Raw genomic sequence first — 20,826 nt, forward strand, 5'->3', positions numbered from 1 at the left:
TTTGCCTTCTGCCCCATTTCCCTGTTCTCTGGACCCTGAAGAAGAGACTGACTACTCCATGAAGTGTTGAACAAAGTTTCTTCTCATCACCTAAACCGTCTTCTTTTATCATTTTTAACATGAGAGGTAAGTATGCATAATATCCCACTTTACAGATAAAGATAGCAAAAGAGTTTGCCTGTCTATATACAGCAAGAATGGAATAGAGGCCACATTTGAACTTAGGTTGTCTGACTCCAGTGCCAAACAATATACTAAATTAGAATGCCCTATATTTATTCATCTTACCCAGCGTTGTATTCACAGTACCTGGCATAGAGTCTAGGAAACATTCAATAAAGATCAGCTGAACACATCAATGACAGAGGCAATATCTAGACCATAAAATACTGAACCTAACATGTTAGTCTCTCAAAAAAAAATAATAAATACATACATAGTGTAAAAACTTTGCTTCTTTAAATAACTTAGGTCCACTAAGGAGTAAGAAGAGAAAAGGTTAAACATATGGTAACACAATATATCCAGTGGCCACCTCTAAACCAGAGGTCAGAAAACTTTTTCTATAATAGGCCAAATAGTAAATATTTTTGGCTTTTCAGACCATACAGATCTCTGTAGCAACCAATCAATTGTGACATGGTAAGGAGAAGCCAGTTATAGACAATACATAAAGTAATGAGTGTGATAAGTCATAATAAAATTGTATTTATGGCCCTGGCCAGTTTTGCTCAGTGGTTAGAGCGTCAGCCTGCAGTCCAGAGAGACCTGGGTTCGGTTCCCACTAAGGGCATGTACATCGATTGCAGTTTGTCCCCCCTCCTGGTTGGTCATGCAGGTGGCAGCCACTCAATGTGTCCCTTTTACGTGGATTTCTCTCTCTCTCTCTCTCTCTTTTTCTCTTCCTCTCTCTCCCTCCCACTCTATCTGAACAAAAAAATGGAAAAATGTCCTCGAGTGAGGATTTTTTTAAAAATTGTATTTATGGACACTAAAATGTGAATTTCATGTTATTTTTACAGACCATGATATGTTATCCTACTCCTGATTATTTTTAACTATTTAACAATGGAAAATTAATCTTGAGCTGGTGGGCCCTGTATACAGAGTCAAGGCGACAGTCCAGAACCCGACACATGGGCCAGAGCTCGCTGGCCCTTACTCTAAACCACTCCGGCAGTCTTCTTACAAACAGCGAGATTTTGAAAGAGAACAGAAATGGAATTCCGGAATGAATGAGATTCACCCAGATGTGCTGGGGCTTTCTGTATGAAATCACATAGAAAAAGCAGAGCCATTTAAGCATTGGTGTTGTGACAGATGGACAAGGCAAAGCAGCGATGCAGTAAAAATAAGAGGAAGTGTGTTGTTATCCAGTTAACTAGCCTGAATGTGTCCATCGTAAGACAATGAGAGAGATAAAAGAATACTTATTTTTAAGCATCAGAAACAGATCGGGTTAGAAAGATAACTTCAGCCATCTAAGGCCTAGCTACATCTCTCTCCTTCAGCTCAAAGAGCAGTTAATAAATTCTTTTTTTAAAACAATTTTTTTTCTGAATAAGCTGATTCAAATGTTTCATGCTCAATCATTAAAATGCATCTAAAGAGTTAAAACGAGCATAAGAAGAGAGAAAAGATCTGCATTTCTATTTTCCATCTACACCAAAAGGCTGAAGGAGACTCCATTTCTGTTCAACCAGATTTTTTTCCCCTCCTTTCAAAAGAATTCCTGCTCCCAGCCCAGAATGCTGAATGGCGCCAGAGAAAACTGCACAATTATGCAGGTGAGATGATGCAAAACCTTTTATCCTTCCTTGGCCAGAACCCTCTTCCTATCTTTATGAAAGCGCCACAGAGTTCTTCACCCCTCTCAAAGGCTAACCCCACCCCTCCTTCTCCAGCTTTCTTCTCTGCACTGACCTTGTTTGTTTCACAGAGAAACTGAAGCTGTCAGGAAGTACAGCCTTCAACTTCCTGCCCTTTGAGTGACAAACAGATCTCAATTCACTCTTCTTTCAAGTCTCAGAAGCTGAAATGTCCCTTTGTCTTCTTTTAGAGCCTCTACCCCAGACCTCGGTCTCATCTGCCTGCCCTTTCTCATCTGGAACAAGAGCTTTGTTCCATTTCTTGTTCTCTGTCTTCTGTATGTTGAAATTCCCTCTTTTTCCTGCTCCTTCTGCACAGCCTGTAAGCACACCTGGCTCTTTCCCACATTAAAAACAAATTCACAAACCCCAATCCTCTCCACCCAGTATCGACACACAGCTACCACCCTGTAGTTCACTGAACCTTCACGTCCATCCCCTCAGAACAGTCAGCTCTTTGTCCACATCCCTGCCGCCCAGTCATTCATCCTCACCCCTCAGAGGCTCACCGTGGCACTGAAATATCTCAGGCAAATACCCCCAGCAACCTTTCCTTCCTTGCATTAAGTGTGTAGCTTTATTGCTATATTAATTTTTTTTAAAAATTGTAAGCACAGCCCTGGCCAGTTTGGCTCAGCGGTTAGAGCGTCGGCCTGCGGTCCGGAGAGACCCGGGTTCGGTTCCCGCTAAGGGCACGTACTTCGGTTGCAGTTTGTCCCCGGCCCTGGTTGGTCGTGCGGGTGGCAGCCACTCGATGTGTCCCTTCACGTCGATGTTTCTCTCTCTCTCTCCTTCCTCTCTCTCCCTCCCACTCTATCTGTACAAAAAATGGAAAAATATCCTCGGGTGAGGATAAAAAAAATATATATATATATTGTAAGCACAATGCCCTATTTTTGTAATTCTTTAAAAGTTTAGTTATACTGTTTTAATTCCCATTAAATAATTTCAAACTGAAAATTAAATTTCGATTTGCCCTCATAAAGCTTCTGATAAAATGTTGCACAATGAGGAGGCCATAAGTCAATTTTTATATGTTTAGAATAAGTTGGGATCTAAATTGAACCAAATTTGGGGCATGCTAGTTTTACCATAAGACAGTCGATTTCTCATAACTCCAGTGCTTTAAACACAAACGTAATTTATTTCCTCGGTTTCTTTTGTTTGCTTGTTTTTTGTTGTTGTTGTTTTAGAGAGAGAGGGAGAAAGGGAGAAAGATCTATGTAACTGCAAAACATCGATCAGCTGCCTCCTGCAAGCCTCTTACCTAGGATCCAGTCTGCAACTCAGTCATGTGCCACAACCAGCAATTGAACCAGCAACCCTTCAGTACACAGGACAACACCCAACCAACTGAGCCACACTGGCCAGGGCTTCCTCGCTTTTATGAATTCCTCTCTTTGTCTGTCCTTTAATAATAATTATAATTCATTAGAAATGTAGGAAGTGAAAGTCTTTCCATACTCTTCCTTCCCCCAAACAACCATTACTATAATTGCCACTGATCCTCCTAGACCTTCATTCATATACAACATATGTATATAGATGTGTGTAGCATAGTTACAAATTCTAACAAGTTCTTTTCAGTTCTCATTTTACTTGACATCTTCTTAACATTTGACACAATTGATCCCTCCTTTCCTTTAGAAACTCTCACTTCTATTCAATAACACTGATCTAAAATACTGATTTTAAACTCTTTTCTTCCTTTAGCACCATATTTCAAACAGTGACCAAAATCCACAAATGCTACCACCTGACTATTTCTCTTCAAATATTATTTGGGCAGTCATTATAACTCAGCTGAACAGCTGCATTAAACTTCTAATCTTGTTCCTCACTAATATTATTTTATACTGTCACTAACAATATTTTTCTAATGAAGTATGATCATGTCACTTCTCCAACTGAAGTCCTCCAATGATTTTCTTATCCCTGCAGGATGAAATGTACACTCTTCAACACAAAAAGACCCTATGCCTTCAGGCCCCTTCCTAACTTGTCATCTTTACTCATTTATACCTCATGATGCAGCAATACGAAAGTTTGTTGTACTTGTTTCCCCTACCTGAGTTGCCATCATCACAGCCTCTCTTTCCTATTTCTGGAACTCAATTAATACCTTTCAATGCTCAGTTTAAGCATTAGCATTTTAATTAAAACTTTCTTTTCTCCTTAACTCTCAGAAAAAAACTCACCATTCCTGTTGTTCAGTTCCTTGTAATCTTTTTTTTTTTTTTTTTTTGTGGTGGTATGTGCCCCTAGCGGGAACTGAACCTGGGACTCTGGTCTGTAGGCTGACGCTCAACCGCTGAGCCAAACTGGCCAGGGCTCTCATAATCTTTTTTAAAACACATGTTAAGCCTATCTGCACCTAATGAACTAATTATAAACTGCTTAAAGAAAAAAACTAAAACTGAGTTGCTGCCATATCCCCAGCAATGATTTTTTAGGAATATTTTGTCTGCTCATCTTTCTCATTATTGAAACTATTTATTGAGGGTTTACTATTATTTAGATATCACTCTAGACCTTTTACATGCATCATCTCATGTAATATAATAATTCCATCTCTAGTTCATAGAATTGGTAACTGAGGTATTTGGATAGTCTATGTAATTCATTCAAAGTTATACAGTTAGTGAATATATAGCTAGAATTCAAATTCAAGTATGGCACTGTCAACAACTGTGTCTTCTCCCACAAGGTAATCCTCATTTGACATTTGATATTGTTGTTATTTATTCTACTTTATGTTATTTATGGTGACTTATGCCCCATTCTCAAAAAGAGACAATGAATCCAACTATCTTCTTTCAGCTTGAGAAAGTACTCAACATGCAATCTTCCCTTTTCCCAGATCGGTCTGTCTACATGAAAATTAAGAGAGATGGGTACCTCCTTAACAAATCCAATGTTGTAGATTGTTTTACCCACTTTCAGAAGAAAATATAAAACCAGTGAATCTGGAAGGATTCTCACACAGGCAAGCGCTTCTAAGTGTGTTCTGCATTCCTTCAGAATGTTTTTGCAGATATGAAGGAAATGGGTCTTCACCCCAATGCCCCAATTTTATACTTTCCCCATTCTACCAAGCAGGACAGTGTAAATTCATTAAGTTGTATGTTGCCCTGGTTGTTCCAGAAAGATGTAATGGCATTATAACATAATTTTCCACATTCTCCATATAATCCTAATGACATATGTATGTCCTAGCTTGGCCTTAATTTGTTCACCATTATTTTACCAGAAGAGTAGCTAAGGTGCTAGTAAATGGAACATCTGCATTTGGTTTATGTCATCATTTTGAACACTTTGAGGTTTGGAGGTAGAGTCATTGAAGCTACCAAACCTACCTTTACCACCTTCTTGGTGGTTGATTGATGTTTACTAAGTATAAATTCTCTAAAATTACATGTTAGCTCATCGATCTTTCTATTCTACTTAAATCATTCATAATATTGTCTGTACATCTGCACTTCTATCTAAACACTTCTGCATGGACACTGATGTATTTATCTTTGTGATGCCAAAGAAAGATAAGGAAATATTTATATTTGCACATGGGAATTGCACATAGAATTGTTGATTTCCCATAATGGACAATTATATCAATATGCCAAAAGAACACCAATATGAATGAAGCATGAAATGCATTCTGTGAACTAAGCACTAAGATAATCCATTTGTCTTTAAAATATAAAATGCAAAGGAAATTAGCGATAATGTTTTTATTCATGAGAGAAAAGTTAAATATGCTGTGTGTGAATAAAAGGGTTAAGGTGTAATGTTAACTCTGCAGTATAAAGAGGAAAAATGCAGCCACCAGAAACACAGTGAATCTAATCAAGGCTTATGAAACAATAGTTTTTTACACATAACTCCACCTGTTTGCCTCGGGAGTAGCCATTTTATTCTAGAGAGGCAATATACTTTGCCAGAATAATCTGTTTACCATTATTGATCCAAAGGAATCATTAAAAATGTCATCTCTGTAAAAATGTACCTCCACAATCACTAAATAATTTTTAGGTATATTTGACTTGTTAGCCCATACATTATGTACTCAACAATGACTGTGCATTCACTGAATGCCTACTATGTGACTGGAATTTCTAAACAAATGTTTTTGTGTACTTTCAATTACTTTATGTCAAGTTCTAATTTTCTTCGATGTTGACTGAATGTCATCTCAATAGAAACAAACATAGTCAAAATGCCCTTGTGGTTAGAACATTAGGATCAAAATATCCTGCTTTGATCGATCACTGTGCAAGGGCTAACTTCACTATATGTCATAAATCTTACTATCCCAGAGCTTTCCGTTCGGGGAGTGGAGAGTAAGGGATTATGGGAGGTGACTATTGCAGAGCAAGATGCAATCCTACATGTTGCTCAGGTACTCTCGAGTCACTGGCCTTCAATTTGACTGAGAAAGAAATTCTGAAATAAAATAATTTAAAAAGCCAGGACTAAAATCTCAAGTGATCATTTTATAGTAGTCTATTTCATAAGTTTTATTCCGCCCTACTATCAGATAAATCATTTATAGATCAAGAATGTTGGAGGAACTTTCTTAGTGCACGGTACAGACAAATTCTGCATTTTTAGAGTCCTAATTTTAAGAAAGTGTTTTATATGCTGCGTGGGAAAAGATTAGCTTCTCAATGTGCTTCTCCTTTACTCTCACACTGCTACCACACTCACAAAACTTCTGACACCAAATATGTGGGGTATTGTCCCCACACCAAGCATTTCTCTGTGAACCAGCTGGGTCTCCTATAATTCAGCGGAATTCGAACACTAGCCAGAATAGCACAGACCCCACAGGGATCACACAAGATTGCCACCTTCCCCCACTTCAGATGTCAATGCAAGTTGTAGGTCCCCAGGTTACCCACAACTTCTGCCTAACTTGACTACAAATCGGAGGTTCCCGTGGCCCTTCTCTTGGATTCCACTATTTGCTAGAATAGCTCACAGAACTCAAGAAAACACTCTTATATTTACCTGTTTATTAAATAACAAATGATATGATAAAGGATACAGATGAATAGCCAGATGAAGAGATATACAGGGCAAGGTCCAGAAGGACTCCTAGCACAGGAGCTTTTGTCTCCATGGAGTTGGGGTCCACCACCCTCCTGACATGTAGATGTGTTTACCAGTTTTCCAAACTTCATATTTTGGGGATTTTTGTGGAAGCTTCATAGTAGGCATGATGGATCATTAACTCCACTTCCAACCCCTCTCCCTTTTCTTGAGAATGAGAAGTTGAACTGAAAGTTCCAAGCTTTTAATCATGGGTTGGTTTTTCCTTGGCAGAAGCCCACCTAAGTGGTCTTACTCCAACAAAGACACTGCTGTCATTCAGGGAATTCCAACGGGGTTAGGAGATCAGTATCAGAAACCAGGGTCAAAACACAAATATTAGAAGAAAAGATATTCCCAGGGCTCTTATCACTTAGAAAGTTACAAAAGCCTCTGTGTCAGGAACGGGGCAGAGACCTGTATGTGTCTGTGTGTGTGTGTGTGTGTGTGTATATAAAATTATTATTATTATTTTACATATGCCTAAACACATTTTTAAGCCCTAGCTCCATCAGATAACATTTATACCATTCATACTAGTTCTTAACCGAAGCTTTAAAAATAAGAGGTAAAGGAACCTACTCTGTTCCTGGTGCTATGCTATGAGCTTTATCTCTAATTGTGCCCTTGAAGCCCTATACAAACCATAAGAAATTCATAATATTACAATTCCAATTTCACAAACAATGAAACTGAGCCAAAAGTCACAGAGATGGTTTAAATTTAAAACATGAACTCAAGAAATCTGGCTTCATAGACCATGCTGTTAAACAATATATTATTCTCTCTAACAGCAACTCTATAACTAAATGAAGAATATATAAAGTGAAGGAATTGTATGATTGACTTCAGAGAGAGAGAGAGAGAGAGAGAGAGAGAGAGATGCCTTATAGGCCTTTCAATTTATTTAGAAATTTCTATCATACATGAGTTCACCTGAGTTTGCCGGGATCTCCTATCAAATCCTAGTTCTATTGTTTTATAATTAATGATATACTTGAGAAAATATTTAGCATCTGCTTTCTTCCCACCAAAGATTTTCTGTTCTGCATATTGTTTACCTGCCCAAAATTAATATTGCAAATGAAACTGTAAGTAATTATGTTTAAATCCATTTACATTTATTACTTAATAAGTGTAAAACTATACATTCCAAACATTCATTCCAGAAAAGTTATTTTTTCAAATCAAGAATAAACTTTGTTGAAATCATATCAGAGATGGCAGCAGGCAGGACCAGAGGGAGAGTGAGTGTGTGTAGAGAGTGTGAGTGGACATGAAGGTAGACGACCAAACCCCTGCAGTGCAGAGCCTCAGAGCAGAAGGTTCCTGTGCCATGGACAGAGCAGCCAGCTACCACGGTAAGCGGCCCTTCAGGGTACTTCTCCCTGCACCATGGGGAGGTCCCACCATTTTGGAAGATCCCTGGTCTTCCCTGGGAGGAGGCAGTGGGAGCAGCTAGGGCCCAGCAACCTGAGCCCACCAGCACACCTGGCATCATTGGACCAGTGGACACTCTGTGTCAACACAGACCAGTGTCTAGTAGTGGAGCTGTCAAGGGGCCGGTCGCAGAAGCCTTGAACAGCCCGGAGCCCAGCACCATCCCCATAGTAGCAGAGTAGAGATATACCTACAACAACAGAGGCTGGGGGTCGGGAAAATGGGGGCGGAGTGAACGGAGCTACACAGACCGTCTCCCAGAACCAAACTGGAATTACAACTATAACACAGACAAATCGACGGGAAAAACCAACAGAAAAGCAGCTTGCGAGGACCATACAACGAGGGACACTGACTCCATCCCGGTAGGCTTGCGAAGGCGCGAGACGGGGCTGGGAGCCCCTGGTCGGCAGCTCGGCAGCGGCCTTAGCTGGGAGGAGCGCCCTCGGGTCACACTCCCAGGCGGCCCCACAGCGCAGCCGGGACAGAGGCTGAAACAGCCACAGCCACTCACCTTGGGCTCCGGCAGAGGGAGGGCGGACTGGACTGGAACTGTGTGGGGACACTCAGGATTTGGAGGGCGCTCAGAGCTTTGGCTGAGTGCAGCCACGAAGGACGGTGGCCACATTGCTCCTTCCGAGGGCTCTGAGGAGAGGCAGCAGCCCCTCCCTCAGAGATCCAACCCCACCCTGTGGGCCATTGAAGTGCTAATTGAGGCTCACTAACAACCAGCATCTGTCCCACCCTCGTGAAAGCCCCTTGTCTGAGCACCAAAGGGAGTTTTTCAATCAACTGACAACCAAAAACTCATCAAGTAACCTCGACTGCTAGCCTCCAGGCAAAAAGCTAGAGGATAACTGAACCTTTCCTGGCCTTGGAAATCTAACCAGGAAAGTAAGACTTCACAGTGGTGTTTAACATGGGCTCACCCAGGCTCATCCAAACCCAGCAGAGGGAGCCACAAACAAAAGAACACCAACCCCACAGGGAAAATTTGGCAGGCTCCAAAACCCACTCGAATAGCCAAAATGGTGAAACAAAAAAACAAATTCCAAATGAAAGGATAGGAGAACTCTATTGAAGATGAGAGCAATGAAATACAGCTAAGCAAATGATCGGAGGTGCAGTTCAGAGCCATGATCTTGAGAAAGTTCAACAGCATGAGTAAGGACATCAGCACCATGAGTAAAGATATAGAAACACTGAAAACCAACCAAGTGGAAATGAAGAATGACATAGCAGAAATTAAGAACACATTGGAAGGACTAAACAGCAGAGTAGAGGAAGCTGAGGACTGGATCAGAGAATTAGACGACAGGGTAGAAAAAAAATCAACCAATCAGAAAAACAAAAGGAAAAAACGATTAAAAAACAGGAAGACAGCTTAAGAGAACTATGGGACAACTGGAAACGTAATAATATTCGCATCATAGGAGTCCCCGAAGAAGAAGAAAATGAGCAAGGGATGGAGAATATATTCAAAAAAATAGTGACAGAAAACTTCCCTAATTTGGTGAAGGAAGAAGGCATTCAAGTTCAAGAAGCACAGAGAGTCCCAAGTAAGAAGAACCCAAACAGGCCCACACCAAGACACATAGTAATTAAAATGCCACAAATCAAAGACAAAGAGAGAATCCTAAAAACAGCAAGAGATAAGCAACAGGTTACCTACAAAGGGAACCCCATAAGGCTCTCAGCTGACTTCTCACAAGAAACACTACAGGCCAGAAGAGAATGGCATGAAGGAATCAAAGTCATGAAAAACAAGAATCTGAATCCAAGACTACTCTACCCAGCAAGGCTATCATTCAAAATAGAAGATCAAATAAAGAGCTTCCCAGACAAAAAAAGGCTAAGGGAATACATTAGCACCAAACCAGCACTGCAAGAAATGTTAAAAGGACTGCTGTAATTAGCAGTAGAAATGGGAAGAAAAATAGAACCACACTAAAAAAAAATGGCAATAAATAAGTACATATCAATAATCACCTTAAACATAAATGGATTGAATGCTCCCATAAAAAGACACAGAGTAGCTGATTGGATAAGAAAGCATGACTCATCTATATGTTGTTTACAAGAGACCCACCTCTCAACAAAAGACTCACATAGGTTGAAAGTGAAGGGATGGAAAAAAATTTTCCAAGCAAATGGAAAGCAAAAAAAAGCTGGGGTAGCAGTTCTCATATCTGATAAAACAGATTTCAAAATGAAGACCATAACTAGAGACAAAGACGGACACTATATAATATTGAAAGGATCTATCCAACAGGAAGATATAACCTTGATAAACATATATGCACCCAATATAGGAGCACCAAAATATATTAAAAATCTTCTGGAGGACTTCCAAGGAGAAATCGACAGCAATACAATCATAGCAGGGGACTTCAACACCCCATTGACAGCACTGGATAGATCCTCTAGGCAAACAATTAGCAAGGAAACAGAGACTCTAAATGAAGCACTAGACCAAATGGATTTAATAGATATCTACAGAGAATTACACCCCAAGGCTACAGAATACACATTCTTCTCAAGTGCACATGGGACATTCTCAAAGATAGACCACATGATAGGTCACAAACTAAATCTCTACAAGTTCAAGAAGATTGAAATCATATCAAGCATCTTCTCAGATCACAATGGCATGAAACTAGAAATCAATTGCAACAAGAACATGCAAAGACATTTCAACACATGGAGGCTAAATAGCATGTTATTAAACAATGAATGGGTCACCGAGGAGATCAAGGAAGAAATTAAAAACTTCCTGGAAACCAATGAAAATGAACACACAACAACACAAAATCTATGGGATGCAGCAAAAGCAGTTCTGAGAGGGAAGTTCATAGCACTACAGTCCTACATCAAAAAACAAGAAAAATTTCTAATTGCTGTCTAACCTCACAACTTAAAGAATTAGAAAGCAAACAAAAAGAAAACCCCAGAGCAAGTAGAAGGAAGGAAATAGTAAAGATCAGAGCAGAAATAAATGACATAGAGACCAAAAAAACAATTCAAAGGATCAATGAAACAAAGAGCTGGTTTTTCGAAAAGATAAACAAGATTGATGGACCCCTAGCTAGACTCACCAAGAAACAAAGAGAGAGAACCCAAATACACAAAATCAGATATGAAAGAGGAGAAGTAACAACCAACACCACGGAAATACAAAAGATCGTTAACAACTACTACGAACAACTATATGGCAACAAATTCGACAATCTAAGCTAAATGGACAAATTTCTAGAAACACACAGTCTCCCAAAAGTATTCCCGGAAGAGATAGAAAACTTGAACAGACCAATAACAACTAAGGAAATTGAAGAGGTAATCAAGACTCTCCCAGCAAACAAAAGCCCAGGCCCAGATGGCTTCATGGGGGAGTTTTACCGAACATTCAAAAAAGAACTAACACCCATTCTCCTCAAACTATTTCAAAAAATTCAAGAAGAAGGAAGACTTCCAAACATGTTCCATGAGGCCAGCATAATTCTAATTCCAAAACCAGAAAAAGACACTACGAAGAAAGAAAGCTACAGGCCAATATCCCTGATGAACATAGACGCCAAAATCCTGAACAAAATATTAGCAAATCGGATCCAGAAATACATCAAAAAAATTATTCACCATGACCAAGTGGGATTCATTCCAGGGATGCAAGGCTGGTACAACATTCGTAAATCAATAAACGTGATACACCACATAAACAAAATGAAGAATAAAAACCACATGATCATATCAATAGATGCTGAAAAGCATTTGACAAAATCCAGCATCCATTTCTGATAAAAACGCTCAGCAGTGTGGGAATAGAGGGATCATATCTCGACACAATAAAGGCCATATATGAAAGACCTACAGCCAACATCATACTCAATGGACAGAAACTAAAAACATTTCCATTAAGAACAGGAACAAGACAGGGATGTCCACTTGCGCCACTCTTATTTAACATTGTACTGGAAGTATTAGCCACAGCAATCAGACATGAAGAAAAAAATAAAAGGGATCCAAATTGGAAAGGAGGAAGTGAAACTGTCATTATTTGCAGATGACATGATATTGTACATAGAAAACCCTACAGACTCCATCAAAAATCTATTAGACTTAATAAATGAATTTGGCAAAGTAGCAGGATACAAAATTAACGTCAAGAAATCGAAGGCATTCTTGTACATCAATGATGAACTCACAGAAAGAGAAACTGAAAAAACAATCGCATTTACCATCGCGCCAAAAAAATTACGATACCTAGGAATAAACTTAACCAAAGAAGTAAAGAACCTATTTGCAGAAAACTATAGGTCATTGAAAAAAGAAATAGAGGAAGATATAAAAAAGTGGAAGCACATACCCTGTTCATGGATTGGAAGAATTAACATAATTAAAATGTCCATACTACCCAAAGCAATCTATAGATTCAATGCAATCCCCATCAAAATACCAACAACATATTTCACAGAACTAGAACAAATACTTCAAAAGTTCATATGGAACCAAAAAAGACCCCGAATAGCCACAGCAATCTTGAAAAAGAAGAACAAAGTAGGTGGGATCACAATACCAGACATCAGGTTATACTACAAAGCGACTGTAACCAAAACAGCCTGGTACTGGCACAAGAACAGGCATATAGACCAGTGGAACAGAACTGAGAACCCAGAGGTGGACCCAAGGCAATACGCTCAATTAATATTTGACGAAGGTGGCAAGAGCATACAGTGGAGTAAAGACAGCCTCTTTAATAAATGGTGTTGGGAAAATTGGACAGCTACATGCAAAAAAATGAAAATAGACCATCAACTTACACCATACACAAAAATAAACTCGAAATGGATAAAAGACTTAAATGTGACCCGTGAATCCATAAAAATTCTAGAAGAAAATGTAGGCAACAAAATTTCGGACATCATACGGAGCAGAATTTTAACTGATACATCACCTAAGGCAACAGAAATAAAGGAGAAAATGAACACATGGGACTCCATCAAACTCAAAAGCTTCTGCACAGCAAAAGATACAATCATCAAAATGGAAAGGCAACCCACTGTATGGGAGAACATCATTGCCAATGATATATCAGATAAGGGGTTAATTTTCAATATATAGAGAGTGCTCATACAACTCCACAAAAGGAAAACAAAAAACCCAATTAAACAATGGGCAGAGTAGCTGAATTGACACCTCTCCAAACAGGACATACACATGGCTAAGAGACATATGAAGAAATGCTCAACATCACTAATCATCAGAGAGATGCAAATTAAAACAACAATGAGGTATCACCTCCCACCTGTCAGAATGGCTACCATCAACAAATCATCAAACAACAAGTGTTGGCGAGGGTGTGGAGAAAAGGGGACTCTAGTGCACTGCTGGTGGGAATGCAGACTGGTGCAGCCACTATGGAAAACAATATGGTGTTACCTCAAAAAATTAAAAATTGAAGTTCCACATGATCCAGTGAACCCACTTCTAGGAATATACCCTAAGAAGCCTGAAACACCAATCAGGAAGAATATATGTACCCCCATGTTTGTAGCAGCACTATTTACAATAGCTAAGATCTGGAAACAGCCCAAATGTCCATCAGTTGATGAATGGATTAAAAAGCAGTGGTACATATACACAATGGAGTTCAATGCAGCTGTAAGAAAGAAAAATCTCTTATCCTTTGAGACGACATGGAGGGACCTGGAAAGCATTATCCTAAGTGAGACAAGCCAAACAGAGAAAGACAAGTATCATATGATCTCACTTATTTGTGGAATATAATGAACATAACAATCTGAGGAATGGGGTAGTCCCAGAGATGTGGAAGTGGGGTACAGACTGACAATCCCCTGAAGATGGAGTGGTGGGGGAAAGATAAACCACAGAACTTATATGCATGTATGCATGAACCAAGGTCATGGACAACAAAGCTGGAGACAGGGTGTGGATGGAGGGGGAGGGGGAATCAGTGGGGGAGAAAGGAGAAACATCTGTAACATAAATAAATTAATTAATTAAAAATAAATATTAAAAAAGAATAAACTTTGTTTAAAGAGAACTAAAAGAACCTAATTCCCCAATAAATGTTAGAATTATAATAACCAATTTTAGTAGTATCTAAAAATTATTATAAATTAGCAATCAGTGTGAGTTTTAGCTGCATCTTGTGATTCCCCAAAACTTATTTATATGTGGGGAATTTTTTCCTAGCAGTTCTGTATCGTAGATCCCTGTTTTAAAACCTACTGCCTCTGCTGAAATGAACAATAACCCTCCTAAACATTGGAGACATCATGTAAATAGCAATCCTCAAAGTGTGGTCTTGGGACCCCCATAACACTGTCTGGAGGTCTGAGAGGTCAAAATACTACTAAGACATTACTTCCATTTTTCACTTTTCACATGTACTGTGGAGTTTCCCAGAGGCTACATAATGTATGATACCACAACAAACTCGTGTAGAAGGTAATGTGAAATCTCAGCAGTCTTCTCTTAGCCAAAGAGAATTACAAAAATTTAAAACAAGGTCTCCATTCTCATCAATTTTTGTTTTGAAAACTATAGTTTTTTTAAATGAAAAAAATATGTTATTTATATTAACAAGCAATGGGTGTATTATTTAATTAATTTATTTATTTTTAATCCTCACCCAAGGATATTTTTCCACTAATTTTCAGATAGAGGGAGGGAGGGAGGGAGGGAGGGAGAGAGAGAGAAACATTGATGTGAGACAGACACATCAATTGGTTGCCTCCTGCATGACCCCAACCAGGACCAGGGATCAAACTGCAACTGAGTTACATGCCCTTGACCAGAATCAAACCCGAGACTCTTTGGTCCACGGGCTGACGCTCCAACCTCTGAGCCAAACCAGCCAGGGCAATGGATGTATTATTTTTAAATTACATGTAAATATTTAATTTTCTCAGTTTTAATCATCAGTATAGTAAATATAGATGAATATTACACACATAAACAAAAGCTCTGTGGAGTATTCAATAAATTTTTAGAGTGAATAGGGGTTTTGAAACAAAAAATATTAAGAACCACTGATGTAAAGCATGTGTAATCTATTCTACTCTATTCTTACTCTTAATAGTCTTTGTATTTAGTTTACTAGCCCTTATCATCCTTGATATATTGTTCCACTTTAGGTTGTATGTTACATTGCAAAATGTAAGGCAGTAAAAAGTCTTGTGATTCTAACTTTTGAACAACAGATTAGCTTCTGTCTATAATTCTATTTAAGCGAATAGTACATCAGGCGGTGTTATTCACAGACTTCACCGGGTCTGTTCTGAACAACATTATGCTTTATCTGGAACACACCATGCCATCATGGACGTCTAGAGTTTTATTGTGACAGAAATAACTTCTTGGTGTCTGAGAGTTATATTATGCAGGATGACAAATTATCTTTGAACTATTTAGACCCTCAGCATCTCAAACCCAATACTGGGCTTTCTACAGGTCCAAATGGGACTAAAGATGGGCCGCAACATCCATGTGCCCTTCGTAGAGACTGGCATTAATGGCTCAGAAAACAGGTATCCTCCACCTTGCAGCAGCCCTGGACACATAGTGCCAGCCTCTTCTTTTGGAAACATTCTCTCCCCTTTTTACTGCCCACTGCACCTTTCTGGTTCTACTATCTCTAATCACAACTGGCCAGTCCTTAAACAAAGGTCTTTCACAATGATGTATCCTCAGCCTTGCTTACTACTCATCCCACAAGATGAGAACGTCCACACCCAAGTGCTCAGGTATTCGCTGTGCACAAACCACTCTCACATGTCTGTCACTTTGCTCATGAACACAAGACCTCGACTTCTAGCAGACTGCTAACTCCAGATGCAGGTATTGCTGGCTCCTCTCATAACAAACAACGCCAAACTCATTCTTTTCCCCACAAACAATAAAACCCAAACTTGCTCCTCTCCCTCTATTCCACGGGTTGTCCACTATAGGAGATTTTGCTCCGTAGGGGACATTTGCCAATGTCGGGAGACATTCTTGGTTGTCACAACTAGGGAAGGAGTTGCTACTGGTAACTAGTGGGCAGGGCCACTGAGGCTCTAGCACACATGTGGATACAGGAGGCTTCAGCGCTGGATTTGAAACCAAAGCACCTGGAGGTCATGGAGAAACGGGGACCTGAACAGTGGGGTGGCCTCCAAAGTGAAGGCGGGTTCAAGAATCACATGAACAGGGATTGAAATCGATGTTAAGTTTGGAAGTTTCAGCTGAAACATCAAAATATAATACATACGGCATTGGAAGAGATGCTACACAGTTTAAAATTTTTCAAAAGAATAATCGTTGATTCCATGATTCTTTCAAATAGCTTGGCTACGTTGAAGGTTAAAAATAGACATGAGAGCGGAAGCAGAGAGCATTTTGGTGTGAAAGGTATCTCCGCAGATTGCTGCATTCATGCCGAGGTGGTCCCACGTCTCGAAGAGCAGGTGGAAGGACGCAGATGCCTGCTCCTCTCCTCAGATCGGTGAGAGAGTTCACAGGGATCGCTCAGTTTGAGGTGCCCCCTGTACACCTGAAACTAATATAACTGAGTTTCAACTGCAATTGAAAAGTAAACAATACATTTAAAAGAATATAGCTCTTTTATTTTTTAAACAAAAAGATATGTATGTGAGGCATACAGCGTCATGGTTTGGCACACGTACACACAGTGAAGTGATTGCCAGGGTCAAGCTGACTGACATGCTCATCTCCTCACATAGTTGTCATCTTTCATGTGCAGTGAGAGCACCTGACGTCCATGGAGCCGCAGAAGCCAACTGTTTGCCTCCTACTCAAGCAGGGTTGAGGTGGGCTGCCCAGTAGCTGTAGAAGCACCGTGCTGCTGAGTTAGGATAAATGTGCTTTCCTTGGGCCTGTCTAAGCCTAGGCATGTGTTTGTGCTTCCCATGGACCAGGTGAGGGTCAGCCAACAGGTTAGTGGTATTGAGAGACTCTAACAGCTGCCTGTGGTGAGCTCCCTGCTGACAAATGCTCAAGATGGACCAAGGAATTGCTAAGAGTGACAGAGGAAATAAGTGAACAGCTGAAACAGGAAAACTTTTATCTGCAGCAAGGAAACTATGGGAGAGACACTCTGTATATATAAGGGTCTCTAAAGAACCCACAGAAGTGCCAACGAGAGAATCAGCTCTAATCATGTCAGGCTCTGAGAGGGCAGAGTCGTGTAATAATAGCAAAGAAGCAAGAACGTTTGTGTCTCCCTCCCCACCACATACACTGGTCGAACAAATGAAAGGAAGGAAACACGTGTTAGGAGTGAGTCTGCCAGCAGCCTTTGCCCGGCAGGCGCAGCTTGGCGAGGGGTGGTAGGAGGAGGTTTTAATGTTCAGTCATGTTCTGACTATGTTATTATTTGACTGTACATTATTATTATTAAATTGAGACAAGTTATTTAAAACAACTATACTTCTGATCCTGTCCTGTCTCAGAGGCTGTCAGCAGGCAGATCATGAGCCATTGGCTCCTCCGGGGCAGGCTGTAGAACAACTCTCACCAAAGGACAAGCACACCGGGCACTATGGGACAGTGTCGGTCAGCCAATGCCGAGGATGCCCAGGAGTTCAGTGATGTGGAGAGGGCCATTGAGACCCTCATCAAGAACTTCCACCAGTACTCAGTGGAAGGTGGGAAGGAGATGCTGACCCCTTCTGAACTACAGGACCTGGTGACCCAGCCCCTGCCTCACCTTATGCCGAGCAACTGTGGGCTGGAAGAGAGAATTGCCAATCTGGGCAGCTGTAACAACTCTAAACTGAAAAGTTTGGGAGTTTCTGGGAACTGATGGGAGAAGCAGCCAAGAGCGTGAAGCTGGAGAGCTGTCTGGGGGAGCTGAGAACTTTCCCCTGGGATTCTTGGGGGATATTGGGCAAAGGGGTGTAAAGGACAAACACATGACCTTGTCCCCTGGATTTTAAGGGAATGGCAAGAACTATCTACTAATAGATAACCACTGCATTGTATAGATAACCATTGCTTTGTGTACACAGAAACTGATTGTTCCCTCAGGCATAACAGCTAACTGCAAATATCTGCTTCTGTACCTGCTTGCTTGCTCGCATACCCTTAATCCAAATTCCTTAACAGGGGCTAAGACAACTATATAAGCAACCCACCCCCTGAGCTCGGGGCTGCTCTCTCCTCTGAGTAGGATGGGACAGTCGCCGCGCGGCTAATAAAGCTCTCTTAATTTGAACCCAGTTCGGAGTCTGAGTCTGGTCTGTCTCGTTGGTCTACAACAGGGGGCCTTCGAGACTGTGGGCCCAGAAATAAAACTGCTCTCTTTACCATCACCTTACTGTCCCCCAGCCCACACCCGTCTCACCTCTGCAGGGTTCCGGTGGTTCATAATGGCACTTACCTTACAGGGGTGAGGGGTGGGTGTCCCTGCACTTCATCCTCGGGAGGGAGCTCCAAGGAGCTAATGGGTCCAGGAATCCCCATCAGAGGGAGGTTCGGGGGGCGGGTTGGGGCCAGAGATGTATGTGGAGGGGTAGCGGTGGTGTAAGGGCCACACCGTTTGGTAGCGGGTGCAGGGCAGAGAGGAATTGGACTACGGGAATGATTTGAAAGGGGCTGGGAATACGGCTGGATATTTGGTATTGAAAATGGTCTCTAAGAATTTACCCTCCCTAATCTCCTCCCCAACCAATCTAGCTGTCTGTCCAATGTTATACCTTCCTGCCTCCAGCCCCTCCCCGGCCTCCTCCCAAGACTGCCCCTGGGCTCCAGCAAGGGAAGTCAGAGAGCAGGGTGGGGGACAGGGTAAGGAGGGTGTGACCTTGGGGGTGAGAGAACCAGCTGGGTGCTTGGGCATTTAAAGAATGATGATTTTTTTTGTATCATTTGATTAATAAAAAAAGGGAAAAAGTGAGAAAATAAAATAAAACAACTATACTTCTTCCTCTAACCTAAGGATGAGAAGACATGTGAAGAAATCTGCTCAAGATTGTGTCTAGTGATAGGAGAGCACTGTCCCTACTGAACAGTATTAAAATGTCCATGGGACACTGTCCTTTTAATAGGGCTACTTTCATGATTACAGTTCCTGTATGTACATTGGTTCCAAAGTTGTGGGCTTTAAACGGAGGGACCTGGCACCAGTCCATCCAATAATATGAATGAGTTTTAAAGGGGAAAACTAAAGAAGAGACCAGAAGAATCCTACGTATTTATGGGAGTCATTGAGCAACTCCTAGAGCAAGGGAGTAAAACTTTCAAATGCTAAGAAGATTTGGACCTCACCCACATTAGAACACCCAGTCCCCTCGACCCCTGCCTCTCCCTCACTCTGTACACAGTCGCCCAGTCCCATCAAGTCTACTTCCAGTCTTCTACGCTTGCTCTCCATTCCACTGCTCCAGTGTTATTTCTCGGGTTCTCATTGTATTATGTTCTCATTTTATTTTTCCATTTCAGCTGACATTCAATATTATTTTAATTTCAGATATACAGCATAGTGGTTAGATATTTATATAGTTCACAGGGTGATCCCCCCCAGTAAGTCCAGTACCTACCTGACACCGTATATGACCATTACAAGACTATTGACAATGCTTACTGTGCTGTACACTACATCCCTGGGACTACTGCATAGCTGCCAATTTGCACTTTTTAATCCCTTTAGCTTTCTACCTCCCAATACCCTTCCACCTGGCCAACATCCAAATGTTCTCTGTATCTATGAGTTTGTTTCTGTTTTGTTTGTTTATTTTGTTTTTTAGAGTCCACATATAAGTGAAATCATATGGCATTTGTCTTTCTCTGTCTGATTAATTTCACTTAGCATAATGCCCTCTAGGTTCATTTATGTTGTTGCAAATGGTAAGATATGGAAGCAACCTAAGTATCCACTGATGGTTGGATAGAGATGTAGCACATATATACAATAGAATATTACTTGGCCATAAAAAAGAGCTATATTCTTTTTAAATTTTTCTTTCTTTATTGATTTTTTAGAGGAGAGGAAGGGAGAGGGAGAGAGAGATAGAAACATCAATGAGAAAGAACATTAATTGGCCGCCTCGTGCTTGCACCCCACTGGGGATTTGGTCCCCAACCTGGGCCTGTGCCCTGACTGGGGATCAAACCCACAACCTCTTGGTACATGGGTCGACACTCAACCACTGAGTCATACCAGCCAGGCAAGAGCTGTATTTTTTTTTAGAGAGAAACATCGACATGAGAGAGACACATCAAGTGGTTGCCACTTACAGGACCCCAACTGGGGACAGGGACGGGGAAAAACTGCAAGTTAGCGGGACCCAAACCCGGGCCTCTCTGGTCCATGGGCCAATGCTCTAACCGCAGAGCCAAACTGGCCAGGGCACGAGATGTGTTCTTAAAACACAACTCTGAATGGGCCATTATCTAACGTGACAACCTTCAG

General features: G+C 40.8%; 1 pseudogene; it reads left to right on the plus strand.

Moving 5' to 3' along the window:
• Window positions 1-17,923: 17,923 nt before the first annotated feature.
• LOC118619613 lies at window positions 17,924-18,320 on the plus strand (annotated as a pseudogene).
• Window positions 18,321-20,826: the final 2,506 nt, after the last annotated feature.

Source organism: Molossus molossus, unplaced genomic scaffold (genome assembly GCF_014108415.1).
Source record: "Molossus molossus isolate mMolMol1 unplaced genomic scaffold, mMolMol1.p scaffold_m16_p_7, whole genome shotgun sequence".
In the NCBI taxonomy this organism is placed as follows: Eukaryota; Metazoa; Chordata; class Mammalia; order Chiroptera; family Molossidae; genus Molossus; species Molossus molossus.